Here is a 20,842-nt window from a genome sequence, read left to right on the forward strand (position 1 = left end):
CTGTGTACCTCTATCTGCTTGTTGGCTTAGCACCTTTTGTGCACATGTGGAAACAGCCTGACTATCAAAATCCTTAGCAGCCTGCCACACCTGAAGGAGAAATAAGGCTTAAGAAGTACAATGTGCTTATAGCTGCTCCTACAGCAAATCTTAAAAGCATATTTAGATCTGTAAGTTACGGATGCTTATACTACAGCAGCATTAGAACTTCATGAAAATTTGCAGTTGAATTAAGGGATATAAAATAATACATAAATGCTAAGTATCAGTATTAATGATTTTGTTTGTTTATGACTGATTAAGAAGCACTGCAATCACAGAATCATAGAATAGTTAGGGTTGGAAAGGACCTTAAGTTCATCTAGTTCCAACCCCCCTGCCATGGGCAGGGATACTTCACACTAAACCATGTCACCCTAAGTAATGGGTATTTAATAATAATTTTATCAATTTAGTTTGTGGCAAAACTTAAAAATTTTGGAGACAAAGGAAACCAGAGAGAACAAGATGATGTGGAGGGCAAACAATAATATTCTGAGTGAAAAAGAATTTTTGATGAGACATTTTAAGGAGAGATTTAAGAAGCTTATTTTATATTTCCTGTGTTGGAGAGCTCATTTTAACTCTGTCCTAATTTCAAGTGACTGTAGGAAAAAAAAGTAATAGCAGAAAACTTAACTATTATTTCTCATTGACATATCTGCAGTAGTTTGCTAACTGTCAACGGATGAGCAGAGGTAGCTGATGTATGGTTTTATCTGTTGTTGAAACCAGTCCAACTTGATAAACTGGCCAGAAGAGTAATAGCAGATGTGATTTTTAGGGCTGTGGTAACCAGGAAATAATTACCCTGCATTAAGAAGCAACTACTTTGATAAATTCAGTGTTCTTCTAGGCAAACAAAGAAATTTTTTAAAAATAAATTAATGTTTAGTAATTATAACATTTTTTCAGCATTATTATTATTATTCTAAGATATTGTGCAAATTGTATCATGGCCTAGTCCCAGAGTTTCACTGTAGATATGCCTGCTTGCAGTATTTGGGCAATGATCCACTTCAGTCCTTTCATTAAAGAAGTCAAAGAATGAGATTATTTGATTCAAGGCCTAGCTGTGGCCTTTGATATGTGGAGATCCAACAGGTTAAAACTCTTCTGCTCTCCTTAACATGGAATTTGGGGAAGAAAAGGAAAAGCTGTGTAAGGGGAAATGTTAAAGGGCAAAGGGACCTGATTTTCTTTTTGGGCCATGTCTGGCCATTGTACAGCTAGTATTGGTGCCAGGCAAATCTGCTGATGGTAAATAGGGAAGTAAGGAACAGATCAAGCAGAGCCCTTCCTACTTTGACAGTTGCTTTCAGCACTCTCTGATCTTTGTAACAATATGCTCCTCACTCAGCAAAATCCATCGAAGCAGTAATAATTACTGTTCTTCCACATAATCTCAAAAAATTGAGACAGACAAGCCATTAGGGGATATCGCTACTAAAAAGATACTCCTGTAGAGGTGAGGTCTTTCCTACGGTTTAGCTGATGACACTCCTTGATCATTTATATCCTTCTGGCTCAAACTGTAGCTATTTGGATGGGTCAGGCTGTGCAACTGATGTTGATAAAGCCTGGACCACAGGCAGCTCACTTAGCAGCTGAATGCACATTGAGGTTCCTTGCTGGAAAGTGTTAAAAATTCATCCAGACAGACAGGCACGTGTGCAATCAATCTCCTTCTTGTGAGCAATCCCACAGAAATGGATGGGACAACTCTGGTGCTTATGTTTGTGCATCCGCTCAAGGGCTTTGACAGTTAAGTAAGAGATGCTTTTACAGAATCCAATGTGGATTACAGAAGCAATGCAAGGACAGTGAAAGGCTAATGAAACTAACAGGAAAAAAACACACTGAAATAAAGAATATGAATTATTTTCAGAGACAATAAATTGGATTGGGGTAAGATTCCATCTAGTTATGTGTGGAAAAATCACTCAAAACAAAATACGTATCACTTGTACATATAAAAAATGAGATGACTGGCTTTACAGAAAATTAAATCTGATCTTGGGTAAAAAAGCAAAGCCTTCATTGTGGCTATTAGCAGCCTCATTCAGTTCATTGATTTCATGAAAGGTTCAGTCATGCACTAAGATTTGGAGGATGGACGTCACTACCCACACAAAGTAGACAAGGTAAAGGCAAACATTTTACTTGTCCTCAAATAATTGGCCCTGTGATATAGGATACAAAGATTTCTGTATCCAGAAGCCAATTGCAGCAGTTCAGCTGAGGTTTCTGTCAGCATTTTTTCCTTAGTATCATTGTTTCCCTAACTGTATTTTTGTAAAGTGGTTTTAGTTCGTTAGCATATTCTTTGACTTGTTTCCTCCTTGTGATCTTTATCCTATTGCTGTATATGAATCTGTATGTGTGTTTTCTGTGTTTGGTAATATTTTTGCTCCCTGCTGGGACACGTAATTGTTACTTGGCAGATGAATGCTGGCATACAGAATAATTTCTCTGAACTTTTCAGAAGCCCAATTAGCATACAGCAGTGGTACAGGGGTTCCATTCTAGTGAACCTCCTGAGCCACTCTTCACCCATGTGCAAATTTGCAGGGAGCTTGGCATAATTACAGCTTTGCATAATTATAAATAATTTTTGTTTATGGAAGATTAATTCAAGAGATGCTATTACCATATGCAGGGGGTTACCTTTCCAATGGAAAAGAAGCAAATGTTTATGAAGGTATGCTGTATGGGCTTATTAAATATTTGCCAGAAGAGGAATATGTATAATTGACAATGTGGAAAGAATATTTAGAGATACTAAGCAGTCTTGGTGACAGGATGGGACTAATGACTTTTCACTTGCTATGAGCTGTAAAGGCTAACCCCATTCCCAGAAGGACCTGCTGCTTAAAAATATAATAATTATGTAAAGAGCATAACAGCCCGATGCAAAGTGGCATGGTTTTATTTGCTGATTGTACCTTAGTAAGCTTCTCTTGTAATCTGTTTGATTTGGAGAAGGATCTTTCCTTTTGCACTTCAGTTACATAATTTGTGCTGTAATTAATGATCAGATGGAATATGAGGGAATTCATAGTGGGACTGGATTCTATTGTTAAATCAGGAATTGAAATCAATGCACTATGATCTGACTGTGTTCCATCTGTGCTGATGGCAGTCTGCAAAAGACTAAATTTTTGTGATGTCAATAGCTCTCCAATGAGCTATTAAATTAATATTAGCCTGTTCCCTCCATCTTAAGTTGGTTCACCTTGTTATGCTGTAAATCACTCCTTTCAACCTCTGCAGTATTTTTCCCTGCCTTCCTAAGGAGACAGTGTAAGATACCACATGGAAGGAATATGTTTCTGTACTTGCATTTACATATACATGCATGACATTCTCAGTTGAATCTGGAGCCTGTTATTCTGCTTCGATTCTGTCAGACAGGGTTGTCAACACTGGAGTGCTGTTTTCCTATACCTCTCATAAAAAGGTGTCTGTTGAGAAGGAAGAGACCTTCTTAACGGTTAAGGCAAGACAAAAGCTTCAGCATGACCTCAGCCCTTATTGGACAATAGAGAATCAATGCAGGGGTGTAAAATACAGTAAATACCTCAACTGCTGAATAAACAGTAGTCAGAGTTCACTGTATGGTCATTTTCTCCCTTTATGGATTTTTTTGCTGCATAAGGTGAATGCCAGAACATTTTCTGCAGTAGGATCATGTTTCTCTCACATTCTGTAATATCTGGCAACAATTTTATTTATGACTTTATATGGTCAGTGAACTGAAAGTCCAAGTTGTTAGGGAACTGGGCTCCAAGTTCCTGTGGGGGAATGTGCTGGACACAAAGGCAAGAATTAGACATCTTTCATTGTATGCATACACAGAGCCTTACTCAACCCCAGTTGTCTGGTCTAATGGTTACTAATATTATACTATGTAATGATAGTAAATGGAGTTTCTTAGGCAGTTCTATTTTAGTTCTCTAAACTCTAGCTTGTATCATATTACTGTAGATATATAGCCAACTAGATATAGAACATGCAAAAATGGTTGTTTTGTTTGTTTTTTGTTTGTTTTTTTTTAAAGACATATCTCTGGTAAGAAGGAATGATTATATGTTATCATGTTATTTGGTAGCTAAATAGGAAGTCAAGATACATATGAAAGTCAACATCAATGCTAGATTTCTCACTGAAGGTCTATAGAGATATTAGAACCTAAAATCTGTATGATATATTTCATATTGGACATTTTTCAGAACCATAATATTTTGTAAGTTCATTGTAGATTTTTCAAGTTAATCCTTTCAGAAAAAAGGGAGTGTTTTTTTTTTTATAGCATTTGCTATTTTTTTTAATTCAGACTGTTCTCAAAATAAACAAAAACAGAAACAAAAAACCTTAAGCAATGCTATGTATAAAACAAACTCTTTCTGTGGTTTGACATTAACAGTTTTAAATGTTTTGACCTGTTCAAAATTTTGAAAATCAACTTGCCCTTAAATGTGATTTGCTTATTCAGAGAATTGCTGATTAACTGAAATATTAGTCTGCATGACTGTTGGATTAACTCAGACCTAGCAGATAGAGGAAAAATGTGTGAGGAACTGTGATTTACGAGCTCTGTTGTTTGTGTTTTTACTGCCTCATTTGAATAGGTCTCAGTTGAATAGATGGTGCACAAAATCATTCTCAGACCTCTTTCACAGACTGTAATGTCTTGGAATAATACAGATGCCATCTATTCTACATTCGCCTGGTCGGATTGTTATGGTCTGGTCACACGTTTTCTTGTTTGTGTGTGGGATTTTTTTTTTTCTTTCTTTGTTGTTGTTTTTGTTGTCATTGCTGTTGTTGGTTTTGACCCTTTCAAATAAACCGTATCGTATCCTAGTGATTCTGCTTGAACTCTGTAGAGGCAACTTTGCCAGTTCCAGCGTACAGATAGAGAATGGCTATTTGGACCTTCTCCAAATTCTGCAGGTGAAACATTGGAGAAAAAGAGCTGATTTACCCAGATGTCTTTCTGACCCCTTCTACTTGACCAATTTTAATATAGGTGAGCTATCAGAACCTTTAATTACTCTGTGTGAGTTTACTAAAGCTCACAGAGTTTCAATAAGCTCATAGAGAGGGCATTTCCTCCCTTTCCTTCTGTGTGTGATTAGCTCTTAACTCTTTCAGAGATAGCAGCATTGGACAGAAGCTGTCAACCCATAGGGGTTTTGAAGGTTAATTGGCAATTACAGATAAATTTTCTTAAAAGGAAAGAAAGAAAAAAAATTGGAAATATCAGTTTAGACCAAGCAATCTCTCCCTCCTTTGCATCAAAGAATATTCTGAAACTTTTTTTGACTGAAACAGAACAGTTCTACTTTAATTCAGGCAATCTGGTGAAGTCATAAAGGCACACAGCAGTTCTGGGAGAAGTGTTTGACATATTAAAAGAAAATATCTCAAATCAAGAGGAGATGCTCTACTCTCTGCTTTTTACATTGCCTGATTACCATTTACTATGGCTGTGGTGAGAATTAAAATAATACATACTATTTGCAATGCAGTTAGTGCCTGGCCATTTCCTTTAGCTGTCAGGAAAGAGTATGCTGAGTTAATTTAAGACTGCAAGTCCTATGAAATGCATTAAAAGTGACCTGAGTTGTCATGTGTTACACAAAAAATGGATTGAGGTCTGGGAATATGAAAAGGTCACAAAAAAGAAAACCTTTTAGTGCTTCTGGTCATTTGACTGAGTCACTGTAAAGCTATGTAAGTATTCTCTAGATGTAATCTCAAATATTCTCTAATACTACTCTAATATTTCTCAAGAATCACTTGAGAGCATAAAGATTAATAATAAAAAAGACAGTTTGAACTTGCAGAAACAGAAGTAGAAAACAACTTTTATATCGTTTTAAAGATGCAAGTGACTTCAAAGTTTGCCAGCCTGCCAAAGATGTTGGGCTTTTCTGACATCAAGACAGCCATGTTAAGCATGGCAAATATTTGAATGACATCACAAATAAGAAATGGAAGCAAATAAGTTATTAGGATAATTTTTGCTGACATTTTCTCCTGTTGCACAATTCCAGTGTATAATGTGACTAGGTTGTAAGACAGGTGAAAAGTCAGAGTGAAGACTAACAGTGGTGTCAACCTATAAATGAATCTACATCCTCGTGTATCATTCTGAATACCTGTGAGAAACATACAAGCTATTTCCAATTCAGTATGGAATGTCTTACAGTCCTGATTTTTTTTCTTCTTTTTGACTGCAGTGTACTGTGAAACCCACTGGAAAACTGTGTCTTAACAAAAAAATCCCTAAATACAACAAAAACCCTACCGCAATCAAACCACCCTGCCTCCTCAAACACATGTGCACACCTTTTAGTGAATCTAACAGTTCCATCCTGCTGGCTGTAGCATTCTTGAGAGATTATTACTGAGAACTCTGGAAAAAAAAGTTTATATCTGTGTTCTATTCTTAGTATAACAAAAAGCTGTAGCTTTAGAGTACTTGTAAGGACAGAATGCGGAAGTGTTTATATCCTTCATTCAGGCTGTCTAATATCTCTGGCATAAAAATAACTACTATTTTTGTTTAGTGTTTCACAGGTGGTGTGTTTCTTGCCAAAGCTCTTAGAAGGATTAGTTACAACTACATTGTTGATCTGTATAAGTACAAGTCTGATGTCAGACATGTTGTTTTTCTTATTTAATGCTTTTTTGAAACGATGAGTAATGCCTAAATTTCTTCTCCCCCAAGTTCAAAAATCTGCTTCCATCATGACTCTTTTAAAAAATAAAAAAAAATCCCGTTTGCTTTTCTCAGGGCTCCTTATGCATTCAGGGAACAGTTGGTTTGTGGCTCAGCACCACCTGCTTTGGTGATGCTGAGACAAGAGCATCCTACAATGAAAGCAGGAGAGGACTGTCCTGCCACTGTAAAGTTTGATTAAATAGAAATATTTTTTATTCAGGGATTTTCTGTAGCACATTAGAAAGTGTCTGGGGGGTCCAAATAGAGATTTGGAGCTGAACTATCAGAAATACACCTGAAAATCAGTAGTACTTTTCTCATGTAGTGACATATATGGTTGCATTTACCAAAAAATAAGGTTCAAAATATATTGGGTATTTAACCTTGATCTTGGGTCTTCATTCATAAAATTTAACTAGTGGTCACTTTTATATTGTTTGTGGGTCTGAACTCTTTAGATGATCCCCAACTCATTCCTGTTCAAATCCTGGGAGCCATCTTTACCTCGAGTTTGTCTTCTCAACTGGGAAAGTTCTGGGATATAAACTGAAGGCAGATCTGCTCAGTTTTGCAATTTGAACTGACAACGCTATTTCATAGCTGAAAGGGAGTCTAAGAAGGTGGTTTCTGAACTGTCACCTGGAGAACATAACAGAAAGGCAGGAATGGAGTGAAGAACTCTTTCTCTTAACTATGAGGGTTTCTTTACCCAGGTCTGATTTGACCTGTGTTTGGTTAATGTAGGATCTGGGAACAGAGAGGAGGAGAAGAAAGTCAGAATCTATTTGATGTCACCATCAGATAATGTAAATGTGTCATTAATAAATCATTATGGTGGCCAAATCAAGTCCAGGACACAAGTCCAGGCTTCAAGCAGGGTATGAACATGCACAAAGGCACACTCCCATACTGTCTTTCAGAGTTGTGGGAGATCACCTAAAACTTGCAAAGCTTCTAGGGAGCACTAGAAAGAAATCCATGAAGAGATTAAAAATTCTGTCATCACAGCAAGGTGTTAACAACACACTGTAAATAGAATTCATGGTTGCATGGTGATAAAGTACATTTAGGAATAAGAGCTTTGTTTCATGTGTTAAGAGAAACAAGTGTTTGCAAAAGAAGAGGCCGATTGTAAACCCTGGAACAGGCTTGGTATACCAATTAGGCAAAACAGTAAAAATATAGTGCAAATTGATTTAACTTAGTATCTCAATTATCAGAGGTATAAAATTATTATAACACTGCTTGCTTTTATTTATCCAAGTATAACAATGAAATACATGTGGAAATGGGTAGATCTGTTATGATCGTTTGCTTTTGAATAGTTAACTATTCATGAGAATATTTGGTTTTGGTTTTATTACAATAGTATGTGTCAGAATTAGCACCTCTGTTTTCCTGAAGTGAGACAGAGCTGTTTTTTCGTTTTACTTTTACCAGTGAGACAGACACCACAGACAGTGCACAATCCCTACAGTATGCATTGCAATTGCCCTCGCACAATAGTATATCAGTGTAGTCAACCGTCTGAGATGGCTTTATGAATAATTACTTGAAATGAGTGGTAATGACTAATGCAAGTATATCCTTACCTAAAGATGCAAGTAATTCCTTTGCTAGGTATTCATGACCAGCTGTATATGTAATGTAGCTCTGATACTTCCGAAATTTGTACGTAAACCAGACTTTTTCTCACCTAAAGGAAACTTAATATCAATGCCCATTAAAAATCACATCTCTCTCCTATCATCACTTACAGTATAATTTCAGCAGATGACAGTAGTTGTGTCAAAGTAACTTGTTGATAGAGTCCTGCTGTAGCATTCTGGTAGTTTCCCAATCTGCCTAATTCCTTTTTCCTATTTAGCAGATTGATCTGTCTGAACTAACACAAATCACATTTATCTTCTGTTTTACTTATTTTTTATTTATGAATTATTCACAAATGACTCTATTTTTTCTATGCATTTTTAATTCCTGAATATTCACTGGGATATTACATTGACATTCATTAAATATGTGCTTCAGATAGTGACTATGTAAGCTGTGCAATTTGTCACTTAAATTATGTGGAACGTGCTTTGCTTTCTTGTGAGATTAGATTAATATTTTAATGGCTGAAACCCAAATTATACTAAGGAATAACATTTGACATTCCCATGATTTGTATTTAACTGAGTACCACCTGAAAAGCATGTAAAACACCTTATGAAGCTCAAGATCTTCATAACTAATTTCAACAAATACTAGTAAGTAAATCTTTGTGGTGGTTTTGTCTGGAGTGATTTTCTTTATAGCAGCTAATAAGAGGCTATGTTTTGAATGTGTGCTGGGAACAGTGTTGATAACACAAGGATGTTTTTGTTACTGCTGAGCAGTGCTTACACAGAGCCAAGGCCTTTTCTGCCTCTTGCCTTACTGATGAGCAGGTTGGGGGTACACAGGAAACTGGGAGGAGACACAACCAGGACTGCTGGCCCCAAATGACCAAAGGGATATTCCATGCTGTATGTTGTCATGCTCAGCTTATAAAGCTGGGTGAAGAGAAAGAAGTGGGGGATGTTCAGAGTGGTGGTGTCTGTCTTTCCCAGTAACCATTATGCATGATGGAGCCCTGCTGTCCTAGAAGTGACTGAACACCTCCCTGCTGATGGTGATGGGAAGTGGTCAATTGATTCCTTGTTTTTCTTTACTTGCATGTGGAGTTTTTGCTTTCCCTATTAAACTATCTTGATCTCAACCCATGAATTTTCTCACTTTTACTCTTCTGACACTCTCCTGCATCCCACCAGAGGATGTGAGTGCTCAGCAGTCTGGGACTTAGTTGACGCCTGGGGTTAAACCATAACACTTCAAAAAAAAAAAAAAAAAATCAAAACAAAAAGCTCAATGAATCTGTTCTTAAAACAAAAAAAGACCTGATACATTTTCCTCTATCACTGGACTTAAGCTAAAGGTATACATAGGGGTATTAACTCATTTTGATTTCCAGAAAATGAAACAAGTATATGGGTATAATTTAATGACTTGTCCTACCTCTGTGCATGAGAATATTTGATTTTTCCTATACACTCATGGATGAGAAGGGCACAATAATGAGTCACTGTCACATAAAAAAGTTCAGGAAATTTACGAAACTGCATTTTCTTTGGCTCTACTATTACTGAGAATGATATATCCAAATCTGAGGAGGTGTTTTCTAGTTATAACGTGTTGTACATAGAACAACAAACAAAAAGGAACTGGAAAGACATTGATTTATTAATGAAGGCAACTCAATGCTTATGTCCACATTTTCAGCCATGGTGAGAAACATTGATTGACATAATGGTTTCTCAATAGGAATACTAGAGAAACACTGCTGAACATGTAAGTTGTCCCTTAACTGCAGGTGTTCACAGACACTTGTCAGGTGTTCAATAAAGAAAGCTGTCTAGTCACCTATATATTGACTTTCTGTCAAATGGGATAGTGTCTTAATCTATAGTGTTGGCATACTGAAGTTTTAATATCTAAGTAAAAAAAAAAAAAAGTCTGATATGGTTGTTCCTTTATAGTAAGACTTGATTACTTTCATTAACAAAATATTTTTATTTAAGAAGTTCTTATTACAACTCACTCCTAAAATGTTGGAAACTTTTTTATCTGCATGAATTAAACTAGAACATGAAGCATTTATAACAGATACCTACATACTTATAATGGATTACATGAAGCTTTTTTACCCTTTTGACTCTAATGGCTAATCAACAGTAGATATCTTGCCAGCTGGTTATTTCAGGAGATTAAAGTGAAGGTATGCAGGGTTGTATCTGGTATTACCCTACATATTTACAAATAACATATAAAATACAGTTTCTGTAAACACAGATGAAACATACCAGTGGATTCAGTTACTATTCCTACAGCTGTAAACTTCTTTCCCACCAGATGCCAGCCAATTCCTATTCTTTGTTATCTCACCTTTTGTCTTTAGTCTCCCTCATTTTGCCTCTTTGATTACCTTTCTCTCTTCTGTGTGCTATTGCTTGCAGTTACGTTTCTATGAAATAATGCTTACTCCCTACATAAAATAACTCTTCTAACTATTTAAAACAGTGTTGAACAATGTAGAAAGCCGATTTAGAAAAACCTTTGGTTTGGCCATTGTTTCCCCAAAATTTGTTATTGCTATTTTGTTCTACTTAATAGTGAATTTCTAGCAGCTTCTTCAATGAAACTTAAAACAATTTCACCCATAGTGTTTTCTAGGTGTTTTCATTAGAATCATATGAGGAAGTGTTATTAGGTGTAATAACACATCCTAAAATTTTCCTCATGGTTATTTTTCATTATGGAGATGATCCTGTTTCTTAGTTAAGGTAAATCAATTTTGACAATCACAAAGTACTTAAGATTTAAACATTTCACCTTTCTTGTTTCTGTTTCAAAAATAGTCAAGGTCTTTAATCCCAGAGGAACAAGATGTTCAATAAGCACAAAATCACCTGAAAGGAAGTCACTGACCATATTAGGGTTTCAGTTTGAATATTTTATTCAGTTTTTCATCTTTATGCCTAAAATACCTTTTGTTTTAGACATCAAGTTCAATTTTCTAAAGTGAACATTAGAAAACTCAAACTGTATGGCACAAAACTTGAGACTTAAGAAGTTCCATTCAATACAAAATCTTGGTCTGAGCATTCTCGCAGATCTGAACTTGCAATTCCTTGAATTCAGAAACAATTTGTTCTTGAAAATCAAGCAATATTAAGCCCTAGCTGAAAAAGAACTTATTTCCATAAATTATTTGAATCTTCTTCCACAGAAATAAACTTTGATTCTTTTACTAAGTTCTGAAGGACAAACACAGGAATTTGGGAATAACTCACCTGCTTGTGAATTTGACTTTTCCATTTTCATCCAAATTTAATATCCCTTGGCTGGATTCTAGCTTAATGAAAGCTGCCTCATAAGCAAGTTCAAAGATAGGCCTTTATTTGTTAGTTGTTCACATAAGTATTTCTTCTTATTATGGAATATATTGCCAAATAAATAGATAAATGTGATTGGATAGGTTTTCCACTGAGGATTTAGACTTTTAGCATCCCCACAAATAATGACAAGTTTTAATTTGTGCTTAGAAATGCAGTCTGAGTCTATACGATCTCAATTACTTCTACTGTCTTTGCTCAGTAGGGAGATTACATTGCCCATTGTACAATGGAATATATGATGGAACTCTGGCAATCGAGATTAAATATTTTAATGACTTTTAATATCTTAGAAAGATTAGTTAAGTATGGTAAGAATAATAAAGTATGCTCGCAGAGATCTTCAAGATCTGTGATGGAGCTCCAAAACACGCTGTGGTGTAACTCAGGGTGGAGTTGAACAACAAAAGCTTACTGGAAGGCTGCCAGGATTGGATAACAAGTGTGACCTTGATCTTTAAAACTCTAGTCAATGACAACACCTTTACAAAAGTTTTGACCTACTGCACTCCCAAAAGCAAGGTAACACCTTAGATCTTCTAGGACACTGGTAGAATTATTTCCTCTGTTTGCTACACTGCACTCAAGTTTAGACTGAAGCACACTAGTTCACTTTCCCAGATGTGAAACTTCTCAGTTTCAAAAGCTCTTTTTATGAAAGTGATTGTCGCACAACAGACTCATGTGTTAATTATAATGAAGAGTCTGAGCAGTATAATACTGTGGTAGCATAATTGTAAGTGTAATCAGAAAAAGCAAAGTACACATGATGCAGCTCTCACGCCCCACCACCCTCATTCGTGACAGGTAGGTTTTTTGGGTCCAAGTGCATAGACCAAAGTCACTGCTTCATAAACCATCCTACATTTGAACATAAATGACTAACTAAATCACTTCTGTGATGTTCAAGCAGTTTGAACATACTGCTCAACTGTCCTTTTGACTGTGGTTTTCTTCTTATTTTTACGTATTTTTAGCATATTTCACAATTAGCCTTCAATACCTTCTCAAATCCTTTACATGTAGTGAAATAACTCATCTGAACTATTAATGATGAAAAGCATTAGTCTTCTCATTTGCTGACTTGTTCATAATGTACCCAAAATATAGACTCCTGGCAGTTACTAATGAGTAAACATTAATAACGCAAAGTTCTAGAATGGAAAATGTCTCCAAACACAAGCATGCACACACAATCCCATTTGAAATCAGAGATCCCACAACTCTGGTATCTGCTTTTTGTGTTGGTTTGTCACAAACCCAAGTATGATAAGCCCCAGGGAGATGTTCTTCTGTTACCTGATATTTAGCTGTTAAACGTGGTTGTTAAGTGATACATTTACCATAGAATATGGAAAACTTTATAAAAGGTTTATAGCTGAATCCAGTGCAATTTTTTTTTTATATGCACTTTTAGGTTTTGGAATATTTTGAGTGATTCTATACTTGGTATCTTCATTACTTCATTATGGTTTTACATTAATACTTCTTTTCTAATCATATGGCAGGTGAAAAGACAGGAACATTTTTGGAGACTGATTCATGAAGTCATGCCTCTATTGCCAGTAGGGAGCAGAATCAGTGAAACTATTGAAGTTGTACTTCAGTTTCCCTCACAGAAAGCAGAAAGCTCAAAACAGAGCCCAGGTGCAAGCTGAAACTTGCCCTGCATGAACAGAAGCAGAAGATACCCCTCAGGTACCATGCTGGGCACTTAAGCCTGTAACCTTAGATCCTCAAAACTCTTGCCTGGTTTTAGATATGCTAAAAATCTCATCATACTTTCCTTTCCACCTCCCAGTGTCACTTCTGACTGTATTTGGAGATGACCAAGCCTCTGCAGAGCCTGCAGTCAGGCAGCCACCCCCAGGAAAGCAATCTTCTTTTAACTAATAGGACTTTGAAAAGCACTGAAGGCTACATAATGATATTTATACCTGACATATAATTATAGCTCTTCTGTATTCTATGAATATTTATACTTTAGCTCCCTTTAAGCTCCCTTTTTCCCTATGCAGTGTGCTCTTTATTTTCTTCTTTGGTCATATATTTTTATTTCCTGCTAAATGGAATAAAAGTTGAAAACACAGCTAACAGAAAATCAGTACTTTCTAGCTCAATGCAATTTGATTCTGTATTTTAAAGATAAAGGCACTTTCTTTACAGTCAAAAACTATTTTGATTTTGGTTTTGGATTTTTGTGTGTGGGTTTTTCTGTGGGTTTTTTTTTTTTTTTTTTGTAGCAGAGGAATTTAAACACCTGTTTAAGTTGCTATAGACATCATTGCTTGAACAGTTTACTGTGTTTCAGCTGGAGGTTCTATACTATCAGAAGTGATTCTATAGTCTTCACCAGTGTGCTAGATACTCAGATGCCATTAGGCCAGACCTTCAACACTGATAATTAAAAAGGTCAGCTTTTTACTTTTTCAGTGTATGAATGTGATCCAATAGCAACTAGGAGGAACTGAATATTGGACCATACAAATTAACACATTTAAGGATATGCACACAGTGAATGTATCTGCATTTTAGTAGGCTTCCTTATACTTTTGTAGTTGTAAATTTCTGTAATTGTGTAAGATAACTATATTTCTTATATTAGCACAGCATCTGAATGCCTCAGTGTATTGATGTATTAATGTGTTAATCTTCTTAATATTTTGGAGTGGAAGATAATAGGTATTTGGTGTTGTGAGGGAATAAAAGCAAGACTGAAATATTAAATATTTAGGGTTAAACAGAAAATATGTTGCAGGATACTTACTTTCTCTCTCACGTTCCATATTAATGGTCAGATTGCTAGCCCATCCTTCTTTAATTCCCTTTTTCATGTAAAAAGAAGAGTTTTCATTTTGAATCACAGTGAAGCAAAGTTTTGCTTCCTTGTGTGGTGAGGAACAGCTGGGTTGTTATGGCAAGGTCCCCGTCAAGATGTTTTGTGTTATTACAGAAATATATAAAATATCATTTTTATTTTTTTAGCTTCAAAAGAAATCACTAATGTTGATTGATTAATTGAATTTAGAAGAACTTGACCTGAAGGAGCAGGACTGCCTCTGAGAAAACTCTTTCGAATATAAATTTCTAAATAAACCATGCAACATATCCAAAACAAGCACAAATGAAACAAAAGTACTTTGCAAAAGGAGTCTTATAATCAAGAAGTCCTTAAATAGAACTTGAGATGGAAAAAAAAGCCAACCCCAACCAACCCCTCTTCCTCAAAAAACAGATTTATCAAGAGCTAAAAAAAAAAACCCACAAAACCCAAACCTGTCTGAGTGTTTCTATCACAATGCCTCTTTAATGGCAATCTTTTGTTAGATGCTGGGCAGATAGCTAACTTCCTCTAGGAACTGATTGAAATAACACTGAAGCTAATCAGTAATCAGACTTCTCATCCTCTTTCAAGACTTTCTTCTGGTTGTGTCAAGAGGGCTGCAGCACAGTGACCCTGAAACAGTCCTCTACAGATTGCATGCCTTTATAAACTGGCTATACTCTGAATAGAGTAGATTGAATTGTTGGAAGTAGCTCACATCATCTACTGAGCTTCAGAAAGTCAATATTCTTGGTGTGCCTGGAAAATCTTGAATTGCCTTTCGCCCATCAGCTTTCAGGAATAACCCTTTCAATGCAGCTTTACAACATCCCTTCTACATAAAAGCAGAGTGTGTTTATGTTCTGCTTTGTTTAGAAGTATTTGAGATATTGAGCATATGGGCTCATATCCTTGAAAGTATTTCAACCCTGATCTGAGATAGGAAGCTGAGTGCTTCTCAGGATCTGGGTTGTATGTTTGGTTTTAAAGTTAAGCTGACCTAGTGGACTCTAGATTCTGCTACATGAAATTTAAGCACAGGAAGTAATTTTGTATGGCCACAGTTGTAAAGGTCCTTCAGTACTGGGTACTGAATGAATATCTAGATACATTTTCATATTTAAGAAGAGAAAATTGATAAATGCAAAATACTAATGACAACTTTGTTGTTTCTCAAATCCTAATAGACCAAAAAATTAGTCCTTCAAGCATTTCAATGTTATTTTTGACTAAAACAATTCTACCAACATATGGAATAATCAGAAAAATAATCTTTATCCATATACACTGTTTGGTAAGTAGGTTTGCAATGCATGCAGTTCTTTCAGAAATTTTGAATAGTTTTGTAAGCATTTTCTTTAGAACAAGGGAAATGCTGCAGGAGAGTATCTAGCATTTGAAATATTGAGACAAAATCACAAAGCTAAATTGTGCCTTTACCTGAGCACACGCTATGAAATAGATGCAGGTTACATGGGGGAGAAACTCAAATGATATTTCCAAGATAATGGCAGCATTAAAGTACAGTAACAGATGCTACAAAAGTGGCCAGATTTGGACGGGGAAAAAAGTTTTGAGACCTCGCAGATGTTGCCCAGGGAGGTTGTGAATGCTCCATCCCTGGCAGTGTTCAAGACTAGGTTGGACGAGGCCTTGGGTGATATGGTTTAGTGCGAGGTATCCCTGCCCATGGCAGGGGGGTTGGAACTTGATGATTTTAAGGTCCTTTCCAACCCTAACTATTCTATAATTCTATGATTTCATTTAAAAGAACTGCAGTAAGATGAGCTCTTTTTTTAATGTCCTGACACTGATTTTCTTCCCTTTGAATGATTTTCAATGCTTGTATGTGAGAACTTAAACAGAGCTTGGATGGGGCCTTGAGCAACCTGGTCTAGTGAAAAGTGTACCTGCTCATCGCATGGAGTTTGAACTAGATGATGCTTAAGGTCCCTTCCAACCCAAACCATTCTATGATTCTTGTAGCAATACATCATGGTGGATGGAGAAGTGTTAGTTTGGCACTGGAGGCTAAATTCAGTCTAATGCGCTATTGCATTTCATTCTAGCTAATGTGTTCTACTGAAAAAAAGGGTAAAAATCACTAGGAAATAGATGGAGTCTTGTTTTCAGTTATTCCCTAGTGCAGCACTAGGACACAGTGATGAAATTGAATGTGCTGGGTTTTCTAGGGACTAAAAAGGGATTTCCTTCTGAAGAGAGCTCTGGAGGGACTATATGCAGAGAAACATCTGTGAAATGTACAATTGCCTCTGTGCTCTCATGGGCAAAGCTACCTGCAGTGCATTATTCAGGAATGTAGCTGGGGCAAACTCTTCAGGCAGAAGCATTTCTCAGTGAAAAATGTATAATACTGAAAAAATTCACAAATTCATTTTGAATTTTTCATAGTGTTTAAGCTATGAAAATGGGTGGGAAACCAGAAAAATACTGGGAGTTTCCATTTACTATTTTAAAATGATTTTTTAATCAAAATCTATTTTAGTTTAATCAGGAGGACAAAGTCTTTGAAAAAGACAAACAGAAAAAGCTCAAATTAAACCATTATATATCAGCTTGGGGGGGTGGGGGAAGTTCATCTGTACATTTTATTTAAGAGCTTTTCCTTCCTGTATTGAAAGAAAAAGAGAATAAAAATTATTTAACAGCAACCTGAAATTATTTCCATTTTGGTTAGTCATTCCAAATAATATAATGATTAGTCATTCAACTGTGTTTAGTCTTGTGTTTAAAGACACAGACTAGGTCTAATGTACATGCTTTCATACCTACATCATAAGGTCATAACACACTTTTGTAAGCTGAAAAATATTTAGCATGCAAGGACAGTATAAAACTCTTGATTAAAAAGTTTATTTCTGAACCCTTCCATTACTTTCAGGACTTACATCTGATGCTCTTTGAATAACTACTAACTCATTGCTGTCAGCTGCACAGTTGTTAGCTATTTACAATAAAATAAGTCCTGTTAATTTGCTAATGAACTGACATTGACTTTACATTTTTGAGCTGGCAGTATTTCAAAAATCATTGTTGCTTCATTTCCAAAATGAAAGTCAGTGAGTTTCCCTTACTGTGTAAAAAGCAAAAATCAATTAACAAATGTAATTGGGTTTAAAACCACCTAGTCTTGAATTCCTTAGATGGCACCACATCAAGACTCCACTCACCAATTAGGGGTGTAATGCACATGATTTTACTTACTAATATATTGTGAATAGAATAATTGTGCATAAAAATCTAAAAGAAATAGAGGAAAAAGAAATTTAGTAAAACTGTAAGAACTGAGTTGAACTGTACAAAGGCAAAAGTTCTCATGGTTGTTTTATCCTTTCTCACAAGAATAACTTTTTCTGAACTAAAATTCAAAGGTTGAATAACAGTGATTGAAGAGCCTGGTTAAAAAAAAGTAAGGTTTCTCCACCAAATCAGTCACCAAATAAAATGTTTTCTCTGGGTTAATATGCTCAGAGGAAGCTTTCTCCATACTTCTATGTAGCTATTGCTTGCTATCTGAGAGAGGGGAAAAATGTACTTGTGAAAGCTTTTATGATAACCATAGCACATCAGAGTCCTGGCTAATTTCAGCACTCTGAAAACTCCTGGAACTTTAAAAGCTTCTTTCCACCAGCCCTTAAGAGATGACCCTTGTGAATCTTGACCACTACCACAAGCTGACTAGGATGCATCTGCTGGATGACGACTGTCAATTTATTGTCTAAGAGAATTCTGAAGGGGTTTAATGATTCTGCTTTAGAAAGAAAATTCAAGGAATTGCTGCAAAGTGGAATGATTGCCTTTTGCCTATACCTGTGAGCCATGAACCTTCAAAATTGAAATGGAGCTAGGAATAAGCTCTTGAGAAGCTGAGTCTTGTGGTTTCTAGGCTTTCTGGTCTGGGCACATTCCTTCTCATTTTAGTCTCTTGGCTGAAAAAACTTAATTAGCATGTTGGTTAGTTATTAGCATCCTGTACTATTAATGAAGTGAAGTACCGCTAGCAGGTGAATCTGCTTGCCCAAGTTGTTACTCTATAAATATCTTTCTCCACTAACTAGAGAGAATGCCTTCAACACCTGGCTGTAATGTGGACTTCTTTGCTTTGCAACACATGCTTATAAAAAACTAAGTAAAATGCTATCTTTTTAAAGAAGAATTTCTTCAAAGACACTGTGACCTTGTGACACATTTAGATTCAGTGACTACGCTTAAATAAGTACCTTAGGCAAGTATATTTTCTCCTTTTTTACACCAGGAAGAAAATCGTCAGTTCTTTGTATCTCTAAGCAGAAGTCTTTGAAATCATCTTTCTGTATACACATCTGCCAGATTTTTCCCTGGGTTAACAACTTTTGAGACTTGGACAATTTTCAGCTATAGGATAGTCCACCAAAACTTGCATTTGGAAGGCAGCAGTGAAATGTCAGCTCTGTCGTTGTACAGCCATGAATCCACATGGGAGCAAGTCACAAAACACTACAATTTTGCTTCCAGTGTGACTAATCATCACCTTTCTAAACACTTATACTGATCAGAGTGAAGAATCAGACTAAAGGTCCCACATAATGAATAAGAAGAATCTCAATAACTTCTGTCATCCCAGGATTTATTTGAGAAGGTATTTTAATTCTCACAACAGATAAGCTCAAGATGCACTCACAAGCTATCATCTCTCTACACAGCTTTTATTTTCCTTTTTCTTATTGTTTTGTATACAAGAAACTCTGTAATCGAAAGTATCAATTGTTCCTAAAGTACAGGGAAAACCAAACATAGACTCTGGTGAGACTATAATGAGGTTCTGCAAATATCTATATAGGTCTATAGACACTGACTTTATTTTTTCTTACTGCATAAAATTACAACTTTATGTTGCATACAATTTTCAATGGAAAATTACTTCTGAAATACTCTAAAAATACATTAGTCTACATTGAAAAATTTGTGCATTTGAGTTCCAATACTTTCCCTCCAGCAAGTGGTAGAGTTGTTCAAGTAACAGGGTCACATCACATGAGCATGCCTGGCTCAAAAATCTGGGGTTGAAAATGTCCATTCCCCATGTCCAGTTGGTGTCTGCACTGTTCACAGGTTCTTTGAAGTGACTACAGATTAGAACTGCCAAATGTATATAACTAGGTCACTCTTCAGATATAGGTATACACCGCAATGTACATAGTAATTTTTTTTTTTTTGTAAATATGTACTCACCATGTTTATTGACCCTACACAATTATTTTAAGCCTAGGATTGTTAGGTCTTTATTATAAAAAAAAAAAGTAAAAGCTGCATTTTTAAGTTTTAACGATTTTACTGGGTTTGAGTGTGACTTAGAAAATGCAACTAGCATAGTAGTTCATAAAAATAACCTAAATATAGTACATTTGTTCCTTGATTACTTAGGTTGTGTTTTAAGGGACAGTTCTGCTCTCAGTTATGCTGACTTTCGTTTGGACTAAATCCACACAGGCCAGTAGCCAAACAGTAAATAACTTATTGTTCAGATTTATAGTTTTCGATGGAAGTAGAATTTGGTCCACTTCCTAAAGTACTAATAATAATTTCTAGTATTTCTCTGATATCCAAATGATATGAAAAAAAACCAAGGAAATCTGAGAAAGGATGTAAAGAATTATTATGAGCCTGAAGGAGCCATTAAAGAAAGATTAACAGAAATCAACATGTCTGGTGTTATTACAACGCAGCTGCTGGAAAGTATGATGATTATTTGCTAAATTTTTTGGTTTGTAAATGTTTAGCAGAAGAAGGGTGTGGTAAATGTTTCAAGAACAAATTAGGTAATCACTTTTATGTGAGTAAATGTAACAGTAGGAAAATTCAAAATAAATATCAGGTGAAATTTTATTAACCTGGAATTTGTACGTGTCTTGAATGCTTTTTAAAGGAAAGTGATGAAATAGCCATTGAACCAGTAGTGACTAAAACTTGACTGAGAAAGCAGAAAATAAGAACATAGTTAGCATATTAATTCCCATTGTGTTGCCTTTGTTGAATTAATTATTTGAGTTTAGAAATACTTACAAAATGAAAACAACTTTGGGATACTTTCAGTACAATATTACAATTCTCCTTTTTTTTAAATATTACTGAGATAAATATTTTTATTATATTTATTATATATGATGATTTGCTTAGTTTTATGTGTGGTGCTTTGTCTTACTGGTCTCATAAATCGTGTACTATTGCTGTTAGTTGCCAAACATGTGCAAGGTAGTTTATGTACTAAAGCCA

This window comes from Neopsephotus bourkii, unplaced genomic scaffold (assembly GCF_033783945.1).
Source record: "Neopsephotus bourkii isolate Nb327-2 ecotype Australia unplaced genomic scaffold, CSIRO-AGI_Nbou_v1 NB_1376, whole genome shotgun sequence".
In the NCBI taxonomy this organism is placed as follows: domain Eukaryota; kingdom Metazoa; phylum Chordata; class Aves; order Psittaciformes; family Psittacidae; genus Neopsephotus; species Neopsephotus bourkii.